Source organism: Dermacentor variabilis, chromosome 2 (assembly GCF_050947875.1).
Source record: "Dermacentor variabilis isolate Ectoservices chromosome 2, ASM5094787v1, whole genome shotgun sequence".
NCBI lineage: Eukaryota > Metazoa > Arthropoda > Arachnida > Ixodida > Ixodidae > Dermacentor > Dermacentor variabilis.
The window spans coordinates 275,061,168-275,085,304 of record NC_134569.1 but is presented as its reverse complement, the minus strand read 5'-3'; the positions used below and the strand labels follow the sequence as shown (position 1 = coordinate 275,085,304).

General features: G+C 45.1%; 1 protein-coding gene and 1 non-coding gene across 3 annotated transcripts in view; one reads left to right on the top strand and one right to left on the bottom strand.

Annotated features, from left to right (window-relative positions):
• The window catches only part of LOC142573308 (U2 small nuclear ribonucleoprotein auxiliary factor 35 kDa subunit-related protein 2-like), a 234,685-nt gene that overhangs the window by 29,680 nt on the left and 180,868 nt on the right, over window positions 1-24,137 (top strand). The window lies entirely within an intron of this gene.
• On the bottom strand, window positions 16,243-16,317 carry TRNAS-GGA (transfer RNA serine (anticodon GGA)). Its single transcript has one exon. It is a non-coding gene; the product is annotated as a tRNA-Ser (tRNA).

Below are 24,137 nucleotides of genomic sequence, written 5' to 3'. Positions count from 1 at the left end.
TCGTCGTGCCTGCGCATCAAGTCATTCGACGGTTTCGTCTCCATAACAAGACGACTTCAACATCTACGGAACTAGTGGCAATCAGAGAGGCCGTTCAATATATTTCGCGACAGCCTCCTCAAATATGGACAGTCTTCAGCGACGCAAAATCGGCTCTTCAACTACTTAGAGTGGTGTTGAAAGAAAGCGCTTACAGAGTGTTGGCTCTTCAAACTGCCGAGCTCTACACTTTAGCACAAGAAAACGGCCACCACATCACATTTCAGTGGATTCCCAGTCACTGTGGTATACAGGGCAACGAACTGGCCGACGCCGAAGCGAAGAAAGCGCTCGAAGAACGAGAGTCACTGCTTTCAATTCCTTTTTCAAGAGCGGACACCAACTGTCTCCTCTCCAGTGTCATCCGAAAATTGACAGCACAGCACTGGGACAATCCGGATAATCGCCACAGACGACTCCAGAGATTGGACCCTGCCATGACTTTTAGGCTACCACCGAAACTTCAACGAAGCTGTGCCAGTCTTCTGCACAGACTAAGGCTGGGGGTAGCGTTTACGCGCGGATACGTGCACCTCATGCGACGCACCGAGTCTCCACACTGTGAGGTGTGCAATGTGACTGAGACTATAGGTCATGTGCTTTGTGACTGCCCTAAGTACGTGGAAGAGCGTGAAAGGTTGGACAACGACCTTACGTGTCTCGACAGCGCACCGTTGTCGGAGGACGTTATTTTAGGCCCTTGGCCAGATCCTCAATCGAGTTTCAAGGCCATTCAGGCATTACTGAACTTTTTAAAAACAACGGGCTTGGATTGCAGACTTTGAGCATGCCAAATTGCTTGCGATATGTTCTACTCCTTCCTTCTATCGTCATCGTCACCCATCATGCACCTCTTCCCTCTTTCTTTCCCTCTTCCCCTTCCCCCAATGCCGAGTAGCTGGCTAGAGGAATATACCTCAGGCCGACCTCTCAGCATTTCATATCATTAAACTTCTCTCTCTCTCTCTCTCTGTTCAGGCAATACTGCGGGCCACCGCCCTGTGCTTCCGTCAGCAGTTACGTAAATTTGATGTCAGGAGGTTGGAATAAAAACATATTGAAATAGTTTTACGTTATAGGGCCCCAATAGTGGCAGCGTCTGTCTTCGCAACGTGTACGGTACAGTGAATACATCAAACACATGTCATCTTCCACCAAAGATTACAATTTATGGCCTGCCTGAGGAAGATTTTGCATGTGAGAACAGTAACTCAGAGTGAATGATTACAGTATTTACTAGATTCTAATAGCACGCACAGTTTTTTCCCTGAGGATTGGTCTCAGCATTGCCTGTGCAGTGCAGTGAGACACACAACGAACGTCGTGTTTGTAACAACCTGCCATCAGAGCCAGCCCAGCAGTGCCATTGCCATCACAAGAAGATAACAGGACAAGTTCTGGTGTAGCATGACGATGACATGCTGCTTTCAGTCTTTGATAATGAAATACCATTGAAAAGATGTTATTTTACATCACTGAATGGAACAGTGCAAAAGGCAGAGAAGCAAGGTGAGGCGAACACACACACACAGAGTGCTAGTCCCTTCAAAGACGTCATGCCAACAAGCTTGGATTCAGACCATATTTTACATGCTATTTGCATTGTGTGTTCTTTGTGTTCTGGTGAATTGCATTTGTCACAGGGTGAACTAGCAAAGTGGTTAATGTAGGCATGGGTCCCCAACCCACGTGGCATTGTCGCAGAGTTCGATAAATCAAGAATATGAACCATGCAATGGACTGTACGTAGGATCACATGTTGTGGTTTACAGACTGCGATAAAGGGCTGTGTCAGAGTGATGACAGTGGACACTAGGTGCAAATAAATTTCAATTCTTTATTAGTATAAATTCACAGGTCTTGTCTCCGGAATAATAGGTATGCTAAAATTTTCTTACTAAGAAATTGTGTTTGCATTAGATTTCTACTTTGTTTAGAAGCTCTAATGTCACTTTCATGATAGTTTTCTACATTGAACCCAAAAATGTTGGGGAAATATTTGATTTGTTGGCATGTTAGAATCAGGCAAATACTGCCAACTAAATCAGCAGTGTGTTTCAAGTTTCTTTTCGTGCTTGTTTAATTTGACCCACCGGATAAGTCGGTTGACTTTGCTTATCTCGTCAACGTTGAATTAAAAGAAGTCGATTTTATTTTGGTATAGCACTACTAAACTAGGGGTATAAAAAAAAGTCATATCTGTACACAACAAGTACAGGCATACTGTACTGACTCACCCACTAACCTTTCAGCTGCTTCTGGTTTAAGAACACTATCTGCCAGAGTTAAAGAAGTTCACTATAACTTATTTCAGCTGGTGTATACTAAATAACTTCAGTTATACATGTAAGCATCAGTACATAATAACAGTGTATTCTTTCAATAGTGAACTTCAAACATTCATTCTTTCCATTTGCAACATGGGAGGAGAATCCACTGTGCACCCATACATCACGAATATCTGCTCATTTCCTGCCTTCCTGTCATGAGGGAAGCTGGGGTAGAATCCTTGCAAGCATGTGCTGTGGCTGCACTGATTCATTGTTCATAACACTCCTATGGCGCTGCTGTGTTCTACTTATTCTTCCTAAACCATTCTTTTTCTCAATTTTTTGTGTTTAATTTTATTGTGTTTATTTATTTATTTATTTTGATAAGTTGTGCAATGCGAACTTTCATTGTACAGCCATGGCTGCACTGTGTCGTTGTTCGTAGTTCTCATGCAACACTGCTATTTTCTAATTGTTCTTTATAGATTTCTTCTCAGTTCATTTTTTAAGTTTCTTTTTGTGAGCTAATTGGTGCAATGCGAACTTACATTCTTCATGACTGCCTGAAAGCACTGCCTTCTGTAAATGGAAGTGTATAATTATAATCTAGGTGGGTGAGCATGCAAATGCACTGTCTTTAATTATGTTACCCATGTTTGTAAGATGAAACATTTATTTGTCCATTAACAAACAGTAATTAAACATTAACAAGCAAGGAGTATTGAAAATAATATAAATGAGAAATATTATTGAAACTTTGAGTGATGCTGCATCTGCATACACATTTTCTGTGCCAGATAATAAATTTTTTGTTTTAATTTGTTGAACTTGATTTGATTGTATATTGCCGATGCCCTTTGGGCTTTGCAGCTGTGGCCTTCAAGTGACGAGTGTTATTGCGTTTACACTTGTGGCAAGCCTGCCCCGATACCAGCAGATGCATTTGATGGGCCCATCGTACCAGGCAGGGCGATTTCTCATGTTGGATTTGCGCATGTTCCTTGGAAGTCTTTAAATACTGGCCGCACATAATTGATGCTCTCTGTTCGACGATTGCTGCCCACACATGCGGTTACGGCCAGACAAGTTGTTTTGGTTATTCGAGGCATTGGTTCACCTCAATAAACGCTTGTCTCGTGTTGCCAGCATTGGACACGATCCGTGACAATATTTACCCATGACAGAATTTTTGCTTTTTTTGATAATACTGTAAAACCCACCTGCTATGCCTTCACTTGAAAGCAGCAGTACTGAAAGTAAAATAAATATATCTCTTAGAAAATTTCGGTGATAGTGCATCTGCCTCCCAATTGATTGTGCCAAATAGTGCATCATGTGGCTACATGATGCACATGTTCAAGACTTTAAAGAAGCTGTTCGAACACCTTCGTTTATTTCGCCTGTGAACAAGGCTCGCGTGTGGGAGCCATAATGTCTTCCTTTGTTTTAAAATTTTACTTTGGTCAGCGTAGTGCCCCGGGTTTTGTCTACCTTTTCACCATGTTTCATCCCGACCAGACAGGCTTCCGTCAAACACTGAACTTCACATTAAAAGCATGTCGCCGAGCGTACGATTGAGGCATTCTTTGAGGGCCATTCGTTTGAGGGTGGTACGCCGTAGTTGTGTGATGAACAATGTGGCACTCTTTCAGAATGTCTTCAAACACTTCCAATAGATGCGTCTGCGATCACTGAGCAGTTCTTGAAGTGGACTATGCCGCAGAATGAATCGGCGAAGCAGGAATTTGGCAACGTTGTGCGCTGTAGCTGCCGGAAGGGTGGCCGTTTGGTGTATCATGTAAGGTGATCGACTGCAACAATGGCCCAAGCGGTTATCAGCCTGATGTCAAAGGAAGTCGTCCAACGGCCGAATGGCCGGTTAGGCAGGGTAGAGGCTGCAGACCAGCTGGTGAGAGGATTTCCGGTGCTGGCATGAGCGAACGAACTTTTGAGCGTAGTTGTACATTCCTCACCAGTAGTAGCGTTGTCGGAGGCGCTGGTAGGTTTGAAAAGTCGCGTGTGGGCACACCGATGATCAGAGTGGAATGATGCGCAGATTTCAGAACGCAGGCTTCAAGGTACTACTAAAAACCACTGTGGCCATCAGAGGTGTAATTGTGTTGGTGAAGCAGGTCATCGCGAATGGCAAAATGGCGAGCTTGACGGCGCAATGCACGAGTGGTTGGCTGCAGTGACGGATCAGTAAGGAAGTCTATGAGGCAGGCAATCCAGGTGTCCTGGCGCTGCTTGGAAGCGATTGTCCCAATGTCAATGGAAGAAAAGTCAAGCTGGGATAGTGAGCAGCAGACATTGTCGTCAGGCAAGGGAGAATGTGAGAGGGCGTCAGTGGCTGCATGCTGGCGTTCATTGCAGTACAGTACACGGATATCGTCATCCTGCAAGCGAAGTGCTCAGCGAGCGAGATGGCCTGAGAGATCCTTCAATGACGACAGCCAGCATAGTGCATGGTGGTCTATGACGACATCAAATTGGTGACCATACAAATAGGGCTGGAACTTATTAAGCGCCCAGGTGATCGCAAGGCATTCTTTTTCCGTGACAGTGTAATTGGTTTCAGCCTTAGTAAGTTTATGGCTTACATATGCCACAACATATTCAGGAAATCCTTGTTTGCGCTGCGCTAGGACAACGCCGAGGCCAACACCGCTGGCATCTATGTGTACCTCAATAGGGGCGGTTGGGTTGTAGTGACGCAAAATGGGAAGAAATGTCAGCAAATGACGGAGCTTTGTGAACGCTTCGTCTCACTCGGGCAACCATGAATGGAGGGGTCTGTTGCTTCCAAAGAGCTTCGTTAGAGGCGATATGACGATGGTGAAATTATGAATGAAGTGCCTGGAGTAGGAACACAAGCCTACGAAACTCTGCAGTTCTTTGACGGATGTTGGTTTAGGGAATTCAGCGACGGCACGTAGTTTGGCTGGATCGGGGAGGATTCCATCCTTCGAGATGACGTAACCTAATATTGTGAGCTGCTGCGCTGCAAATTGGCACTTCTTTAGGTTCAGTTGTAGGCCAGCATTTCTTAGGCACATAAAAACATGCCAGAGGTGTTGAAGGTGCGTGGTGAAGTCAGGGGCAAAAACAATGCCATCTAGGTAACATAAGGTTGCTGGCAAAGTCCAAACGGCATGACATTAAATTTTTATAAGCCGTCGGGTGTGACAAAGGCTGTCTTCGGCCTATCGATGTCAGCCATGGGTACTTGCCAATAGCCAAAACGTAAATCTAAGGATGAAAAGAATTCAGCTCCTTGTAGGCTATCGATAGCGTCATCAATTCGCGGTAGTGGGTGTACATTTTTGCGAGTGATCTTGTTCAGGCACCGATAGTCTCCACAGAACTGTACAGAGCCGTCTTTTTTCGTAACAAGGATGACTGGAGATACCCATGGACTGTTTGAGGGTCGGATCACTTCGCAGTGAAGCATTTCATTCACTTGTTTTTTAATCACACAACGTTCTGTGGCAGAGACGCGATATGGGCATTGCCACAATGGCAATTGGGGGCCAGTGTCAATATGGTGCGTGACAGCAGGCGTCCAGCCCATGGAAGGTTGCCCAACATCAAAATAAGAACAAAATTCTTCCAAGATGCGCAGAAGCTGAGAATGCTGAGCTGAGGTGAGGCCATCGGCAATAGATGAATCGAACACGCCTGTGGGCAAAGAGTCGGACGTAGAGGGAGAACCGAGCGTGCTGTAACTGGCACTGGATGTGTCTTCGGAAACATCTGTAATTTGTATGGCATCGATAGCTTCCACATAGCCAAGACATTCGCCTTGAAGCAGCATCACGGTATAAAAGGGTGTTACAGATGAAAATAGCTGTGGAGCCCTGTTTGATGTTCACTGTCGCAAAAGGTTGCAGCAGACCTTTTCGAGTATAAAGGCAATCAGATGGAGCAAGTAGTGCGATGGCATCAGAGAGGCTGCTGCAATGCATAGAGACGGTCATTGACGAGTTCGGAGGCACGGTGCTGACGTGTCTGACAAGTAGTTTGTTTGCAAAAAAACATTATCGACAAGCGTCATATCCTAGATCGGCGATAGTTCTAGTTCGGCCCGTGTGCAATGAATGACGGCATTTTGGCGGGCGAGAAGGTCCCACACCAGGATAACTTCATGAGAGCACGATGAAATCACGATAAATTCGACGGCGCATACAGCATCCTCGATGAGAACGCAAGCGGTGCACACTGCTATCGGGTGAATATGCTGTGTGCCTGCTGTGCGGAGAATGCAACAAGCGGCGTCGTGACCTTTCGACGGAAGTGACAAAGCTTTGCGTCCATAACTGATACAGCGGCTCTGGTGTCCATGAGGGATATGTGCGCACACCGTCAACTAACATGTCTATCACGTTGGTTGGGCTACGTTGAGGACTTTCGCGTTTCGACGGCGTCGCAGCCCTTCCTAATGGACGGTGACGATTAGTTTCCCTCTTCCCGAGCTACGGGACGAGGCTGCCTTGGTGGTAGGGAGTGTTGGCATGGAGAAGGGGAGCGGCGGATGTTGGCAGACTGGCGGAATGGTGGTGACGCAGCTCAAGGTTCGTCTTCGTAATATGGGTGCGGTGAACCCACCATATGACTTGGTGCATATGGTGTAGCGCTAGGCAACTGCATGCAGCTACAGTGGTGTGCAACGTGGCCTGCGTAGCTGCACGCAAAACATATAGGCCGATTGTCCGCTGTACGCCACCGAGTCGCTGCGGCTGGTCCCATCCACATGGGAGGACGCTTTGGACGGTGTGGTTGGTGAAGTGATTGCATGGCAGGCTGTTGTCGGGGCATAGCTAGGACTTCGGCTTACGTGAGAGGGCCCCGTTGATGGAGTTGTTGGGGCTCGGTGATGACTTCCGCGTGGCTGAGTGGCGCAGCTGTCAGGATCTGTTGGGGCCTGGCTATGACTTCGGCGTAGCTGTGAGGCGCAGCCGCAGGAATGTGCTGGTGGTGCTCAGGCAAAACCTTGTTGATTTCTTGCACTATGGCGTGGCAAAGTGGACGCGCAAAACTCGGCATTGGCGCATATACTAGCTGCGGCTGTGCAAAATCCATCAATGGGAGTTGCCGGGCAACTTCCTCGCGGATGAACGCCTTCATTTCTGTGAGCAAAGCTGCCTAGTCGGACATGGCAGGCAAACCAGCGAGGTGTTCGTCACGCGGTAGAGATTGACAGGTCAGTGACCGCTGCCTGCGGAGTTCTTCATAGCTTTGGCACAGTGATAATTTCGGCCATAAATAGAGGATTTTTGGCCAGCACCGTATTAAAGGCGCGCCATCCTCTATGCCCTTCAGGATGTTGTGGATTCGATCAGATTCCGCCATGGTCGAATTGACTTTCCAGCATAGGTCCGGCCATCTTCAATGTAACTGGTGAATGTTTCACTGGGTTGTTGTGCTCGTTCTCGCAAACGCTGCTCTGCATGCATCTTGCAAAAAGCAGGGTGACCAAATACATTGACGAGGGAAGTCTTAAATTTGGACCATGTCTGGAACTCTGCTTCATGGTTATTATACCACATGCTGGCCACACCAGTGAGGTAGAACAGAACATGGCTCAGTTTGGCCACTTTGTCCAACGTGTTATGGGTGCTTACCCTGTCATATGCTGTGAGCCATTCGTCCACATCAGTGGCATCCACTCCAGTGTAGATAGGAGGGTTGCCGTGGTGAGGCACCGTGGGACACGCAGTAGGTGCAGGAGGAGACATTTGTTGGTAGGCATTGTGGGGCATGGTAGATGGTAGGGTACTGGACCGGAGTTTCAGGATGATCATCTGAGGTTACCCAGCACACTCCACCAATTCTAAAGGTGTTTATTTGGCAGAGCTCGGAGCAGCGTAATGTCAACAGTCAGGACAGTGACAGCTTCCAAGCATGAGAGCTGTTGCCGAGCATGAGTGCTTGACCCACTAGTGCTTTGATCCAGTAGCGCTGAACCCACTAGCGTCTCTCTTCTTCATTACACAAGTGATACCTGCTTTTCCAATTACAAAGGTGCCTGGATTTGATGGTATTATGATTAGGGACATATTTTACAATTTCAGTCGTCTTACTAGCTTGTTCCTTCACACTGTAAATGAAACACTGAGCAGTGAAATAATACCGAATCATTTGAAGGTTAGTGTTGTTAGGCCACTATATAAAGAAAGAGTTTAAAAAGGACTACTATAGTACAGGCCACTTGTCATTCTGTCCTGTATAGCGTGCATCCTTGAGAAAACTTTAGATGAGACCATGAGTACAGTCTATAACACACATAACCTCCTATGCCCATCTCAATGTGCTTTTTGCAATGGACTCAGTTTGGTAAACTTGCTGGAGGATTGCAACAGCCCCCTTTACACTGAAATTGGCAAAAATAATATAGTGATTAGGGTATCTTGTGATTAGGGTATCTTGTGATACCCTAATCACAACCTTCGCATGCGAAGGTTGTGGGTTCAGTTCCCACCTGCAGCAAGTTGTTTTTTCATCCACTTTGATTTCCATTAATTTATCATTTCTTCATTTCATTTATTAAGCACATCTAATTTCCCCTATGTTGTCCTTGGTGTCAGTGTTTGTTGGCTTCTTATGATGTCATTTTATTGTGTCACTCCTTTATAGACAGCTGAAACTAGAGGAGCATGTGCAGTGAGCACCATGTGGTGGAGCCACCAACATCCGATCACAAAAGCGCGCTCATGCGACAGAATCCAAAAAAACCAAATTCAGCGCTGTACAAGGTTAAGGAAGGCACACTAATGCACTGTGACCCCAATAACTGAATGAAGAATGCTTCCGATAACTCTCGGGCGGTGGTGTCGTGGCTCTTTTTCAAAATTGTGGTATCACGAAACATTGGTTTGCACTTGCATATTTTACAATGCTGAGCCAAATGGGAACCTGTGCCTGTTGGTATGGATTGCTCATGTTCTCTAAGGCGCTCGTTTACACAGCGGCCTGACTGCCCTACATACACTTTGCCACATGACAAGGGAATCTTATAAACCACACCGACGTCTACAGAAGCTATGCAAACAAGTTGATACAGAGAATAACAAAAGGCACGCATGTTCTACTCATCATCGCAGACAATTTGTAACCTGCACTCATAACGTTGTCTATGCCATTCCACTTTCATGCGGAAGAACGTATGTTGGTCAAACCGGCAGATGCATCAATAAGAGATTAAAAGAGCATCGACATAACGTCACTAGGGTAATCTCGGGTCATTTGGGTATTCACTGCTGAGAATGTTGCTGCAAGCCCATGTTTGAAAGTACTTCCATTCTGTATAGGGCTCAAGCAGGATGGTGAGGGAGATTTTGGAGGCCTATGAGAATGCAAAATTAGAAGAAAAGTGCGTAAGCAAGTCTTCGATGTCGTTATCTGAAAAGGAGATACGATTCCTTGGTTTATCTTTGTTACCATTGCAGTACATATTTCCACCATGCCTTGCACACCTGTGAGGTTCATCGAAATGCACCACTGCTGTCACTTTTATTTTCGCTTGTACGGTATACATTTATCGATGCGTGTGAAAATAAAATAGTTGAAAGTGAAGTGCCATGTCTGTGTATCTGTTTCTTTCCACATCCTCGTTCAGTCACGCTTCTACACTCTACCATGGATTCTAACCAACTAGCCTGCCAATGTGTTTTACCCTCCCTTCTGTTTTCTTTACACTACTGCTTACTATTAAAACTGGATTAAGTAGTTTTTCTTTGTTTTTAAGGTACTTACTAGAGAGTGACAGCATCGGGTGACATGGTGTCAGCCCGTCTAGACATAAAACGAACTTATCTTGTCACTCAAGGAATTTTACGATGCCACTCAGGGATAACCTGGAAAACTCAGGGAATTTGGAAATGTCACCTTGGTTGACACCCTGTTTTTATTGAGGTGCAGAAGCAGCATTACAGCAAGGGTAGAATTAAAAAAGGAAACGATTGAGACATTGCATTACTCAACAAAATTTAGCGGCTAGTTAAACATGAGCCCCACTTCATGTAAATGGGGTTTATGGCGTTTGTCTGCGGGATGCACCTGGCACATATGTGGACCAGGTTGTGCCAAACACTGGTAACATAGTGTTCATACCCGCTCCCACAGAGGTCAGTGTCTGCCCTACGGTTGTCACTGCAGAAGAAGCAGTCTGGCACCCAAACAAAAGAGAAATTGCAGCCGCGAACTTCAGCCATCCTTGCTGCAAAGATTTGTCGCCTGCTACTGCTCCTGCGCATACTGTTGGAAGCGCCCACTTGGTGGCTATCAGTGGCACCTTTATAGGCGGTGCACTACACATATAGCCCATTCACTAAGAGAAATGTGAAATGGCGGTCACTCCTATGAATAGAAAGATTCATAGTAATCTGTGTTTACTTCTTATGGAAAAACATGCAATTTCTCTGCACCATTTTATTTTAATAAAATAAAACCACCTAGTGATGCCACAAAAGATGCATGCATCTTTTGCTGGGGCTACAAATTTTCTGAAATCGTGGGCTACAGAGACACATTTGCAATAAATGTGAATTTTGCTAGTACATGTATTTAATATTCTGTCTGGTATCACGTGTCTGTACTTTTATAAATGTACTGTTTCATTGCGAACATGACTTCTTTTTATCTTATTGTTCATCTTTTTATGTTGGCTTTGTTTAAGAATATTTTATTAGTTGTAACTTGAATGCCTACCACTGTCCAGCCCGGCACACAAGCCTCTGGCTTATGTGGGCTGGCTATTCCTTTGTTTCGAAGTTTGGAGTTATTCTGATAAAAAGCATACACAAAGTTGGGTATGATATTGTCCAGAAGGAGGTCCCATAGTGAAAACACTAGGGGTACCTCCGATGGTATCTTAAACGAAATGGAAAACTACTAAACAGCAAAAAAAAAAAAGTAATAAGAAGCAGCTACAATAAGATATAAGCAGTAAAACGATTACTAATAAAATAATTAAGCAAGTACAATCATTTCAGTGATTAAACAATTATAGTCAATGAATACATAGTCATTATTCAGCAAAAAACAATAAAGGAGGGTTTATTTCATTCGCCATATTGAGTTATTAGTTAAGAAAAAAACCACGAAGCAAATGTATAAATGATGACACAGAAACAGCAGATATAATATAAGGCAAAGAATTCCAAAATTTAATTAAGACATAACCAACTCTTTGGGTACTGTAGTTAGTGCAGACTTCTGGAATAAAAAAAATTGCTCAGAGAAAGATGTGTGTAATTTGTATTGGTAAGTCGTCGTATGAAAACAAATTTAAGAAGGTGATGGTCTTTAATTGCTCGATATGCAAATATGTAAACATTGAACTTCGCAAGATTAGTAATGTACAGTATGTTAAGATCGGGGTACAGTTCTGTAACATGTGATCGGCAATTACTCTTAGTAATAATACAGATGGCTTGATTTTGGACATTAAGGAAGAAAGATGAGAGTGATAGGTTAAAAGGGAGAGGATAACAGGGAGTTTGTACGAACTGCACAATGGGGCTATGAAGCAAAAAACTTAGTTTTGCTTCTAACACAGCATAATTTACATTCTCATTTTGAAATTTAGCCAGCTATACCTGAGTAGTACTGGCATTACAGGCCTGTCGTGCATTTGTGTTCGGTGTGTTTCATGACAATTCTAGCTATGGTGTATTTTCAGGCTGACCTGCATTCTGCGGGAAGGAATATTCTCCCATTCCACTTGTGACATCAGGGCTGCAGCGGAAATGTTATTGCTGCTGCTGCTCCTGTTGTGTGGACTATGTATATCCTTTTGGGACATGCTGCATTTTGCAAGTTCTTACAGTTCAATCAATCTAAAACTTGCTTTATTTAAACAATTCAAGAAATGGGGGGGGGGGGGTGCACAAAAGTCTTGGACCAATAACCTGTGCAGTTTATCCAATACACAAAATATATCAACCCATGTACATGTTGGCTCAACAAGTAAGCACATTGTTTAAATGTTACCTCGACCACATTTAAAATACCAGCAATTTTTTGTATTACGTCAGAGAAGTAGTTGGTTTATATTTCACTCCACTTCCTGTCACATGTTCTGTTCAAATCAAATGAAGGTTTATTTCCTTTTGAGAGAGGAGGAGGCAAGATTAAAAGCTGTGAGTACGGCTTGACAGAGGTCCCTGCCCCCTTATGTTTGGCATGACAGCCTACATACTATACATCATCTGTACATCATCTGTACTAATGATGAATCACGAAATAAAAAAATAGATGATATACAACTGATTACATTGCACATAGCATAGAACATATATTTAGTAAAGCAATGAAGGGGGCTAGTTGGTGAACGTTCATGGTTATATTGCGCTCAGTTTTACACAGACGGTATTAAGTGAAGGACAGCCGCAGCAAGTGATATAAGTTGCAGGCGTTCGCCATGAGAGGCGCTCGTTGCCTTTTCGCGGAGACGAGAAAAGGAAGAGGGCACGAAACCGAGTTTACCGGACAACGCGGCAGGCATCTAGTAAAGGAGCCATTGACAGTGCGCAGAAATTCACAGTTACCGCCGCTACACTCCACAAAACTGCGCACAACGTTCGCCGGAAACAGAAAGTTGATTTAAACTGCCGCCTGGCTGCCACTCCGGCAACTATACTGGCCTCAGAAACTGGCACACTAACTTTTTTTGTTGCGCATTGTTGTAGCATGCATACAGACGCTACTCAGATAGCAGGAATAGGAATGGCTTTATTCCCAAACGCGTGCTGTTTATCTAGGTACAAACAGGGGGCGTGGCCGTGACGTCATTCTGTCACAACACTTCTGCCACCTTTAATTTTCTTTTTAATTGTATCCCCATCTATCTGGTTGCTTGCGTGTTCGTGTACTACGCCTTAAGGTTTCAGGAGTAGACTGCACTGGAACCTGCTCCGAGGTCTCGGGGCCGGACATCGCCTGGTGATCTTCAAGGCACCCCAATGCTGGGGGCTCATGTGAAGATTGGTTTTGCAGTGTCTGATCGTCGCCCTGTGGACCGTCTGGAAGGGCTGTCATTTCTCGGGCCGCCATGGGGTCTGCTTGATCGAGCCGTCCTGGATGTTGTAGGACTGAATGCGAGCTTCTGGCTGGCTGGTAATCCGGGCGCTTAGCTGAAACGATATGGTCGGCATGCACAAAACGTTCTTCGTTATTCACCCGCACTGTATACGTGACAGCACTAGTACGGCGCGTGATCGTGCCTGCTAACCAAAGAGGGTCACCCGGACGAGTTCCTTTCACTCGCACCTCGTCACCTGCTGTGAACTCGCGCCACGTTGACCTTGAGCGGACAAAAGTGGGCTGGCGCGATTCGTTCTTCAACCGGTTACTCAGCTCCGGGTGCAGGAGGCTAAGACGTGTTCTTGGGGCCCACGTCAAAAACAACTGAGCGGGCGTAATCCCTGTCGATGCGCAGGGCGTGTTCCTGTACGAAAATAAAAACTGATCAACACAATGCTGCATAGACTTGCCATGCTTTCTGTGTTCTCCAGTTTGCTTTAGTAGGCTTTTCTTGACGGTTTGCACAAGTCGTTCCGCAGCCCCATTCGAAGCAGGATGATAAGGCGGAGTAGTGAGGTGGCGTATGCCATTGGAGGCAAGGAATGTAGAGAACTGAGCAGACCAGAATTGCGGTCCATTGTCTGTGACGACCATTTCCGGTAGACCGAAGCTCACAAATATTCTTCGCAGCTCTTGCACAGTTGCTTCTGCTGTAGTTGTTTTCATGCACACAACTTCTGCCCATTTGGAATAAGCATATATCAGGACTAGTACCCAGCATGAGTTTGCAAAAGCGAAGTCCAAGTGCACTCTTTCCCATCTTTTGCGCGCACGGGCTCAAGGAGTGAAGTCTACCTGGGACGGTGTGTTTTGCCTAAATTGACAGACTGCACAGCTCTGGGCAGTGTCTTCTATATCCGAAGTTTGCTGAGGCCACCACACATGGCTCCTCGCAACATTTTCATTCTAGTCGCGCCTGGATGTCCTTCGTGCAGCAATATTAAAACGGGCGTAACAAGCACACGTGGCACAATTACGCGATTGCCCCAGGTCACGCAGTCTCGATCCAACGATAGTTCACGGCGTCTAGTAAAGTACGGTGCTAAATTTTCATCGGCAACTTTTGCTGGCCATCCATTTAATGTGAAGAAGTGGACCTTCGATAGGACTGGGTCCTTCTTTGTTGCGTTCCGAATATCTTCAGCTGATAAGGGCAGTTCGTCTGTTGCCGAGAAAAACTGCACGTAGTCACTGACATCAGTTTCGTTCTTTAGCGGAAGCCGCGATAATGCGTCTGCATTAGCGAGAGCCTTCCCTTTCCTATATACCCATTTGTAATGGTAGGCCGCAAGTAGCAGCATCCAGCGCTGCATTCGGGCAGCTGATAGTGCTGGAATGGGCTTGTTGTGTCCGAGTAAGCCATTTAATGGCAGGTGATCAGAGTATATAGTGAACTCTCGTCCATAAATATATTTATGAAATCTTTTGATAGCGAACACCACGGCAAGCGCTTCTTCTTCTATTTGGGAGTACCCAGTCTCTGCTTTACTGAGTGTTCGCGAAGCGTAGGCTATCGGTTTTTCATTTCCGTCGATTTCATGGAAGAGCACCGCCCCCAATCCATATGCAGACGCGTCTGCTACAAGGCCTATTGACTTCTCCGGATTGTAGAAGGTTAGGACACTGTCACTCGTCAACCAACGCTTGCTCCTCTGGAAACACTCTTCAGCGTCTTTGGGCCACTGTTACTGCCGAGTTCCCTTCAGTAATCGATATAGGGGTTTCAGCTGTGTGGACATGTTGGGGATGAACTTGGAGTAAAAAGATAGCATGCCAAGGTACTCTCTTAGTTCCGATTCATTCCTTGGAGCTGGCGCATTCCTAACAGCTTCAACATTTTCCGCAAACGGCTTAATTCCACTTGCGCTAATAATATGCCCCAGATAGGTGACAGAGTCTTTGAAAAACTTGCATTTCTCTTGCTTGAGCCGAACGCCATGCTCACGAAACCGAGCAAGGACTGCTTCAACGCGTTGGAAACATTCCATTTTGGACGCTCCCGTGATGAGGACATCATCGAGATAGCAGGCAACGCCCTTCACGCCTTTTAATACTTGATCCATCACCGACTGTAATATAGCTGGGGCAATGGAAATTCCGTGTGGCATGCGGAGGCACTGAAATAAGCCGATGTGCGTGTTAAGCATCAACAGTTTTTGAGAGTAGGGTGCACTTCTATTTGTTGGTACGCCGTGGTCAGGTCTAATACCGTGAAGACCTTGCCTTCCTCAATTACTCCAAAGATGTCTTCGACTAAGGGTAATGGATAATGCTCCATCATTATGCAAGGATTTAAGGTAATTTTGAAGTCTCCACACAGCCTCACCTTCTTGTCTGCCTTTGGGATGACGACCACTGGTGTAGCCCAGTCGCTTTGTGCCACGGGAACCAGGACCCCGTTCCGTTCGAGCTGTCGAATTTCTTCTTCGACTGCTGTCCACAGGGAAAAGGGAACCGGTTGAGCCTTCCAGAAAACTGGTCTGGCGTCTTCCTTTAGGACCAGCTGTGCCTTGTGTCCCTTTATTAGTCCTACCTCCGTAGAAAAGATATCGCTATACTTGCGTAGCAGCTCCTCCACCATTCCATCTGTCTGCACCGTGAATACGCTCTTCCAGTCAATCTTCAGTTCTGCAAGCCAGTCACGTCCAAGTAGCGACGGCTTCCTTCCAGGTACAACCACGACAGGCAATGTCTTGCGTTGTTCTCGGTAGACCACAGGCACTTCCGCTTGCCCTACAATTTCCAGTGGTGAATAAAGGGAAAATCAGACATCCACCCGTTCGTAGCAATTGCTACAAAGGAAACCCATATGGGTTCCTCGAAAGAAAAGCCTCATAGTTGAAGAAAAATTTGTCCTGGTCCGGGACTCGAACCCGGGACCACCGCCTTTCCGGGGCAGCCGCTCTACCACCTGAGCTAACCAGGCGGCTAGCAGATGGTAGGGCGAAGTCGAATTTGTCGACAACACGAAGCTTCGTGTTGTCGACAAATTCAGATGGTAGCTCAGATGGTAGAGCGGCTGCCCCGGAAAGGCGGTGGTCCCGGGTTCGAGTCCCGGACCAGGACAAATTTTTCTTCAACTATGAGGCTTTTCTTTCGAGGAACCCGTATGGATTTGCTTTGTAGCAATTGCTATGAACGGGTGGATGTCTGATTTTCCCTTTAGCTTCGTGTTGTCGACAAATTCAACTTCGCCCTACCATCTGCTAGCCGCCTGGTTAGCTCAGATGGTAGAGCGGCTGCCCCGGAAAGGCGGTGGTCCCGGGTTCGAGTCCCGGACCAGGACGAATTTTTCTTCAACTATGAGGCTTTTCTTTCGAGGAACCCGTATGGGTTTCCTTTGTAGCAATTGCTACGAACGGGTGGATGTCTGATTTTCCCTTTATTCATTGCTTCTCTCCACCTTGCGGGTTTCCGCAGAACTACTACGTCAATTTCCAGTGGTGCGCCTCCGTACGTTCTAAGTTGCAGTCCTGTTTTGACTGGTGGCTGTGAACAAGACAGGGACGAAAAGATGCTCTCGCTAATAATAGAGACAGCGGCACCTGTGTCGATCTGCATCTCCACCGGCGTACCTGCAATGTGCACTTGCACTCGGTAAGGTTGAGTCGTCGGTCCACTTTGCTAAACGTGAAAAAGTTGTAACTCTTCCACTTCTTCATCGTTGCCGTTGAATGCATTAACCGCTTCTCGTTCTTTTTTTCTTGCACGCCCGAGCCAGATGACCGGTCATTTTGCAATAATGACACCTTGCCTTTCGATATGGACAGTCTCCCGCATCGTGTTGCTCCGCACATCGGTAACAAGAGTTACCGGCTGCCAGACCCGCCGACGTCCTCGCCTTTTGTCTTTGTTGACCCTTCTGAATGACGTGGACGTCTTCGTCGAGAAAAGTCTTGTCAGAGGTTGGGCGGAAGCCTTTGGATTCTTTCGCAGCCAGTTCCGCGCTTCTGGCTAGGTCATATGCAGTTTCGAAGCTTAGCTCCTTTTTCTTCAGAAGGCTGGCTTGAATCGAAGCTTCGCTGAGGCCTGCCACGAATGTGTCTTGAAGAGCATCGTCCAGAAACAGCCCAAAATCGCCTCTTGCTGCCATATGGCGTAGTTCCACGGCAAATGCAGAAATTGTCTCACCTTCCATCTGGTAGCGGCGATTAAACTTGAACCTTTCGGCGATAACTTTGCTTCCCGGAGAGTAGTGTTCCCTCAGGACTGCGACGATTTCATTGAATGATTTGTCTTCTGGCTTCGCTGGTAGCAACAGGTCCTTCAGCGTTTTGTAAGGGCGTTTACCAATGGCCGTTATAAAGGCAGACTTCTTCAGGCTGTCATCCTTGTTTTGGGTCACTTTCCAGTAGGGGTCAAATCTTTCAACATAAGACATGAAATCTTCTTCGCCATCATCGATAAAAGGCTCGAAATCCAAGAACTTTGCCATTCTTCTTGTCCTGCGCAATCTCGGCCTAAGTTTCCGATCCCATCTTCGTCACCACTTGTTGTAGCATGCATACAGACGCTACTCAGATAGCAGGAATAGGAATGGCTTTATTCCCAAACGTGCGCTGTTTATCTAGGTACAAACAGGGAGCGTGGCCGTAACGTCATTCTGTCACAACACGGATCACGGAGGCCATGGTTTAAACTGACGTATTATCTGAATATGGGCACGCCAGCTGTTCAACTATCCGGCAAAATTTGCATGCAAACTGTTGGGACCGCCGAAAACCTTCGAATTACGCGGGATTTCGAATAAACAAAGTTCGAATTAACGAGGTTTTACTGTAGTAAGCTCACGGCTTTTCTCGGACAATAAAACATGATAAGCGGGCTGTAAGTCCAACTTACTGAACACAGTAGCACCAGCGAGTCGATGCAACAGTTCGTCAGCCCTCGATAGTGGAAAGCAGTCTATGATGATAGCCTTGTTGGGTTCTCTAAGATCGACGCAAAGTCGAATGGGATTGTCCTTCTTCCGAACCACGACAAGCGGAGAAATCCACTCAGACGCTGAGACTCGTTCGATATCTGCTGATTTCAGCCGTTGCGGTTTGGTGGAGATTTGCTCACGGAGAACCCGAGGTAGAGGACGCAGTTTCACCGAGACTGGTTGCACTTAAGCTCCAAGATGAACGTTGTGGACGAAGCCCTTTACAAGTCCCGATTGTCCCGAGTACGGCTGGGCGAACTCCAAGGGAGCGTTAAGCGGAAGAGATGGAAGCTGAACGCTTGGGTCTGCTGGAACTCCTGACACTTGTTGGCATGCAGCGAAAACAAGCTGCGTACGAGCAGGGGACTGTCGATGCGTTTGGTTCCTCGAATGACAAACTGAAGCGAAATGTCCCACTTTTCCGCACGCACCGCAGGAAACGTGCTTGGCTGTACAGCCTGGATCGGATGTGATGTGGTGAGGTGAACCACATCGGTAGCAATGGTCCGCGATGTTTCGACTGGCTTCGCGGAGTTCAGGCCGCGTGCCATGTTGGCTGGCCTCCCCAGGTCGCGACTTACCGCCATGCTGCCGAGCGCCATCTTCAAGCTGCCAGGTCGAGGGAGCCTTGTCGCCAGTTTGTTGTAACTCTGACGGGGCAACCGGATGGAGGATCTACGGCATGAGGCCTAAACGGCCGGGGCACGCAGCGCCGCAAGAAAGAGCCGAACTGCTTCAGTCGGGGACCAGACAAAGAATTATTTTATTTCTGTGAGGGGAAACGCTGCATGCAACTTACAGCGTTTGGTGCTGAGTGGCGCCCTGATGTAAACGACCCAAAACCGAAACCTGAAGCCAACACAGGATACCACACCAACCTTTTGAGCAGATTGGCATGGACTTGTTGGGACCCTTTCCGACGTCAACAACCGAAAATAAGTAGTTCGTTGTGGCAACGGACTACCTCATTCGCTCCGCTGAAACGAAGGCACTGCCAAAAGATAGCACAGCCAAACTGGTGAAATTCTTTGTCTAGAACATCATGCTGCGACATGGCGTCCCAGAAGTCATCACCGACAGAGGAACAGCCTTTACAGCGGAGCTCACCCAAGCCATTTTGCAGTACAGTCAGACAAGGCACAGGAGGACAACTGCCTACCATCCGCAGACAAATGGTCTCACTGAGCGCCTGAACAAGACCCTCACCGACATGCTAGCAATGTACGTCTACGTCGAACACAAGACCTGGGATGCCGTCCTGCCGTACGTAACATTCGCTTACAACACGGCGGTGCAAGAAACAACGCAGATCACGCAGTTTAAGCTGATTTATGGCAGGAACCCGACAACGACGCTTGATGCCATGCTGCCGTATGTCACTGACGAAGAGAATCTTTATGTCGCTACCTATCTCCAGCGTGCCGAAGAAGCCCGACAACTCGCCCGCCTATGGATCAAGAATCAGCAGCGTACCGACAGCAGACGCTACAACCTCCGATGACGCTTCATAGAGTACCAGCCCAGCGACCATGTTTGGGTTTGGACCCCGATATGCTGACGAGGACTGAGTGAGAAACTGTTGCGACGCTATTTCGGACCCTACAAGGTCATTCGACGTATTGGCGCACTGGACTATGAGGTCATGCCAGACGGCATTTCACATTCACAGCAATGCCGTGCACGATCTGAAGTGGTCCACGTGGTGCATCTTAAACCATTTTACGGATGCTGACAAACCTCCTTATTTTGTTGTTCTCTTTGCTACGTGTGTTTTTCTTTGTTACTTTCGTTTGCAGCATTAGGTCGATGCTTTTTAAGAGGGGCGTATTGGCACGTGTACTTGTTTGTCTTTATTGGGCAACCCGTTTCATCGCCTAACAAATGTTACCGCACAGCGCAGGACGTGCCTGCATGTATCGAAAGTTTCTGGAATGTTATCGATGCTTCCATCCACTGTCTTTGACCGAACCTTGTGTAATCTGATCGCATGTCTGTGTGACGCAAATAGTGTAGAACTTTGTGGAAGGCATGCAGATCCCAGCGATTACTCTGGAACATTCGACGACTGACATATAAAAGCCGATGTGCTTGACCCACTGATAAGATTTTCGACGATCGCCAACTGTGTTCGCCGCTGTTGCCATTGTTTGAGTGTAGCCTGTTTTTGAGGGCACAAGTTTGCCCATTAACACGCTCGTTTCGTCTTTCTCAGTTTGGCTGCTTTTTTCACCGTCACTACCACGTGACAATATGACCTCATTCTGTGAAAAGTTTAGCCTTATTTACCCAGCGCAGTTTGGCTTTCGCTCAAGGCAGAGTACTGTGGGCCTGTTAATGACTATATCTGTAATGAAATCAATAAAAACAATGCTGTTTTGACTCATTTCGTTGACTTACAAAGAGCATTTGACACATTAGATCATGAACAGTTACTATCAAAACTAAGCAGATGTGTCCATGCGGCGGAGTCCTATAGTTCTTTGTTGTGTGTTAAATCAGGGGTACCGCAAGGGTCTGTATTGGAACTGCTTTCGTTTAACATTTACATGAATGATCTTGTTTGCTTACCACAAAAATAAAAGATGTATTTATATGCTGATGACATGGCTTTAATTGTATCAAACAAATTTTCGAATGAAGCCACTAGAGTACTACAGTATAATGTCTCTGGACTACTTGATTGGTTCATTGACAACAAAATGTTTATTAATAAATCGAAGACTAACATGATACGTTTTCACAGCCCATATAAAGTAGTTGCGGAAATTACCCCTGTCTATCTCCACACCAGTGACTTCCTTGCATGCTTGTTTCCTTCAGTAACTCTGGTAAAAAACACAAAATACCTGGTGCTACACTTCGACGACACGTCATGAAATATCCACATTGAAGAGCTCTCAAGGCGCCTACGTGCTGTTTGCGCTCATTTGTATTCCCTAAAATCTTTCTGTGATGTAAATGTTCGTAAAATGGTTTACAAGGCACTTGGTGAATCGATCATAAGGTACGGAATAACAATTTATGGTTTTGCTTCTAGTAGACTCAAAATAATTAACTGCACCCTAAAAAAATTGCCTATAGACTCTCGTATGGCACACTTGGTCATGGGGAAGATGTCTTGCTGAACATGTACCAGACCTGTCAGACATGTTTGACGAGCAACAAGTTTTGTTTGACACCACGTGCAAGAGTTGTTTTTCTACTAATTTCAAAAATTTGAACGTGAAATCTTGCAGCTTACGTTTAGATAGAAAAATATCTGGTACCTCGTGTGTACACAAACTACGGCAAGAGGACTCGTGCTTTCTACGTGCTGGTTAATTTCAATAATTTGAATAAGAATGATAACGCAGGAACATTGAAAGAAATAAAATCACATTTAAGGTCATGGGTGATACATAATGCCCATATTTGTTAAACTTTTTCTTCGGGATTTTGAAGCATGTATACAAGGATGGAGCATTTCAGAAGGCTTTATACTATGTATCATTTTTTCTCATTTTATTAACAATGCGAACCTGTTTTGCGTGAACCTGATTGTGAAGTTATCTTTAATGTCAATGCCTTTTTTTATTTCCATTGTGTACACATATCGGTACTACCCGCTGACTGCCCAGCCTTGCACACATGCAGTGTTACTTATGCGAGCTGGATTTTTAACTGCGACATGATTGGATGTAATAAAGATTATTATTATTATTATTATTATTATTATTATTATTATTATTTAACTCTTTTATCGCTGAGTTGCAATATGCAGCAATATAGTACCAGCCTGCTCCACCAACAGTTCAGTTGGATACTGGGCTATAGAGTGGTGTACTTAGTCTTGGTATAGCATATTTATAAGCTTGAAGCAATCTTAGTTTTGTTAGGGAAGTGAACTTCTGAATTGGTGATGATGGACCATTTCATGAAGAGTGATATCTGAACAGAAGTTCAGATGCCTTCAACACTAAACATACTAGGACAATATGTTATCTGATACAGAAGTAGTACAATTACAACAAATAGTAGCAGTGACACAGAAGAACTTGTGCACAAGATGGTTAATGCAGTTGTCCCCAGACATAGTGGGCAAGAAAGGCACTGTGAGTTTTGAAAGAATCTGCACATTTTAATTTATAGTACTTTCAATAGCAATAGGTGAATAGTGATATGTTCTATGACATGTAAAACATGGCTGATTTACTGTTTCTTGTGTTTAATTTCAGCTCGTTATATGCTCCAGTGATAATATGTTTCTGTTGTAAGTTGCTGTTCATGACTTCAGAGTGCCTGTTGTATTTGTTCCAGTGCTTAGTTCTAAATCCTGCTAAATTAAAGTGTTTAAGCTTTGCTTGGCAACTACTGCCTCACATCGCTTCTTGAGCTGGATGTTTAGTTTAGTGCCTGTAGAATGGGGCCTCAGATTTCTTCTGCGTTTTTAAAAGCCTCTGTTGCCATCCTTGTCATTCAGCTGCCATGCCTCCAGGTAGTGCCTTCATCTGCTTTTAAAGGTGTGCCCTTGTGTCGGCAACTCACTGCATTATTTCTGGTTTGTGCTTGTGCATTTTTCAAGAATTAAATGCAGGTCGAAGGAAAAGGTTTCTAGATTTACATTTTTTTTTTCACTTGCAGAAGTTATGCTCAAGTATTACATTTCCACATGCCAAATATCAGAATGAAATTTGAACTAACAAACAATAAAAAGAGCAATAAAGTTGCTGTAAAATTTTTGTGCTGCTTTATGGCTGCATTATGATTGGGTGGCGAAAGCAAAAAATAAGGGGGGGGGGAGGAAGTGTTATCAAGCAATGGCAGAACAATAACAACACAACAATGGCTAGTCTGGAGCCCTCCATTAAGGCATCCTAATTCTGCCAGATCAATTGGGGTTCACTTTTTTGCGAAAGCATTTTTTTCTCACAAATACAAGAATTGTCATCAATTCTGATGATTATTTTGAGCTTCAGCTATTTATTTTTATTTATTTAGTACATACTGCAGACCTTTCGGTCCAAGCAGAGGGGCAATAGAACGTATACAAACAAAGGAGAACAAATTAAGAACAAACAAATACAAATTTATACAAATTTTAGTCACACTGTTTCTGTAAACTGTCGTTCCAGTCTGATACTGTTCTGGGAAAAAAAGAAAATTTAAACGTGTCAGTTCGAGCGTAATAAGGTGTTAGTAAATCTGGATGATGCTGCCGTGTTTGCCGTGTTATTGCAGGCGTTATATAAGTCGATGGTTTAATTTCAAGCCTGTTGTTGAGAAGAAGGGAAAGGAATTCAAGTCTTAGCAGCTTTCGGCGTGATTCAAGAGTTGGTATGGAGTTTTCTGTCATAATTTTAGAGGGAGAGTCCAGTCTTGCGAATTTATTAAATATAAACCTGACTGCCTTTCTTTGTATTTTTTCAAGACGCACAATATTTGATTTAGTGTAAGGATCCCATGCATACTCTAACTTTGGTCTAATAAATGTAAAATAACACAGTAATTTCACATTAGGAGGGGCATTTTTCAGTTTGTGTCTTAGGAAACAGAGTTTGCGTAAAGCAGAAGAACAAATATCATTAATGTGCATGTTCCATGACAATGTGGAAGTCAAAGTAACACCTAAGTATTTGTAATTGTGAGTTTCACGCAGAGCTGAAGAACCTAGCATATAAGAAAAGGTTCGTGGGCTTTTTTTACAAGTAACACGAAGAAATACGGATTTATCAGCGTTAATAAACATACCCCATTCATTACACCACTTTAATATGTTATTTAAATTCTTTTCGAGGACAGTCTGATCATTCTGACAAGTTATATCACTGTACAAAATACAGTCA